This window comes from Parasteatoda tepidariorum, chromosome 8 (genome assembly GCF_043381705.1).
Source record: "Parasteatoda tepidariorum isolate YZ-2023 chromosome 8, CAS_Ptep_4.0, whole genome shotgun sequence".
NCBI lineage: Eukaryota > Metazoa > Arthropoda > Arachnida > Araneae > Theridiidae > Parasteatoda > Parasteatoda tepidariorum.
The window spans coordinates 26,057,255-26,059,381 of NC_092211.1; the positions used below are offsets into that span (position 1 = coordinate 26,057,255).

The 2,127-nt window shown below is 24.7% G+C and overlaps 1 non-coding gene across 1 annotated transcript; it reads right to left on the reverse strand.

Annotated features, from left to right (window-relative positions):
• Nucleotides 1-692: 692 nt before the first annotated feature.
• TRNAA-UGC (transfer RNA alanine (anticodon UGC)) lies at nt 693-764 on the reverse strand. Its single transcript has one exon. It is a non-coding gene; the product is annotated as a tRNA-Ala (tRNA).
• Between the last annotated feature and the right edge of the window lie 1,363 nt (nt 765-2,127).

The window sequence follows — 2,127 nt, forward strand, 5'->3', positions numbered from 1 at the left end:
GTCCCTCTGTGATGTTTTTTCTTTTTTATGTTTCTGTTTTTTTCTGAAATATCTAATAATTTTAAGTGTTGAACCATTCAGTGTTTTATAAATCATCATCTACTATACTCAAGATACTGATATATATTAATTATAATGCCAATTAAAATTAAATCAGTAAAAATTCGCTCATTGAATTTCTATTTAGCATTTTCGTGAAAAATGCGAACTTTTTATCAACAGAAATTGAAAAGAATTAGTAAATTATTCAATTAAATAACAAGAAAATAGTAAAAATATAAGCTGCTTAAAATGTTTTATGTAATTAAACTACTTTGCATTCCTTCACGTGTTTTAAAATCCGTGATATGAAAATTAAAAAAAAAGTTTACAAAATTTTATTAAGTTGAAAAATGCGCGGCATTTAAATATCAATGAAGTTTACATTTGTTAACAAATATTAGTTATTGTAAATTGAAAGTTTGAAATTACCGAATATTATAAACAAGCCAATCATAATAAACTAAAGCTCAATAATTAAAAATTAATGAAAAAAATTAACGAAAACCTCATATTTGATTAAATTTTATCAACAAGTGAAGCAAGGCTGTACTTAACAAACTATCGAATATTAATTCCTATATAATAGTTCAACTATTAACAAACTCACAAAAACATGAGTAAAAATATTTAAACGAAAAAAAAATAAAATTTGGAGGTGCGGGGGATCGAACCCCGGACCTTTCACATGCAAAGCGAACGCTCTACCACTGAGCTACACCCCCACAATAATACCGAAGATTTAAGTTGAAAAACTGCACAGAAAATATTCTTCTTTCTATATCGGCTTGTATTTTATTAATATGCAATTCAATATTTGTTCACCTTTCTTCACTTTTCCTTACTTTCGCTCAAATAACACTCTACTTTTAGTTATTTACTCAATACACAAATAATTTATTTTCAACAAAGCCTCTTTTTTCAGAATTTGCAAAGTTATAACAAATACAAGCTTGTAAATAAGTTATAAATCTTATTAACCTCAATAAATTTTAAGTAAATAAAATTTCATTTAAGGGAAAGAAGATAATTTTATACAAATTGTACTCTGAAAATAAATAGCTATGAAATATTACTGTGATATAATGAATGAATGAAATATTTCCAATTTAGAATAATAATTTTTTTTAAGCTTTGGATAAACCACTTATTAAATATTACATAAATTTTATAATTCATGAAATATAAAACTATTATAGAGTAGTAAATTATGCACGTCAATTTTCACTTACTTTTTTTCAAATAAATTACATCAAAAAATAAAACAAGCATACAGACCAATTTAATCGACAAAAACAATTTTTTAAAGTGTTAAAATAATCACTTTTCAATATCCACTGAAATGACCTTATACTTACTTTTCTAAAATGTCTCGCAAATGTTGCAAAACTATGACATAGATCATATTGTACAGCTATCATAAAATAATAAACATATAAAATAAATAACTTTAATTTAATATACTGGAGAATAAATAATGATAATGACTAAATAATGTTTAGCTAACGAAATCTCAGTTCAAAATTAATAATTAAAAGATATTTTCTTATAAAGCTTATAAGACAGCTTCACTCTACCATTTAAAGCTAATATCAACGGAAATGTTTTAAAAACAGTTCATTTGCAAACAAAATGAAATCTTTCTTAGATATACCCCCTTAACATTTCACTAAAAGTCACCGAAACATTTTTGAGCATAAACAGCTATGCACTGAGAAAAAGTGTGCTCATAAGTACTAAAATATGATATAATGTTCCATGTTTCTGGCTCTATGACAACACCAAATAAAAAGGCTCTTTGGTATGATGATTTTGGTAAAATTAATAATGAAATATGGTTTGGTAATGTGTAATGAAATTTGGTATTTTTAGTATGATACTTTAAAGCATGAAATAAAAATCATTTATTCAGGTTTATACTTTTCAGTTTTGTATTTTTACTGAATGATTTATAAAAAGAACTGTAATTTTGAAAACCAGAATTTCCAAAAACCCATTATCACATGAACGGAAAAATTACCAAATGAATGGTTTAAATGCCATATATTTTAATTCTTATAGGAATTATGGATTTTTTAACCGGAAATG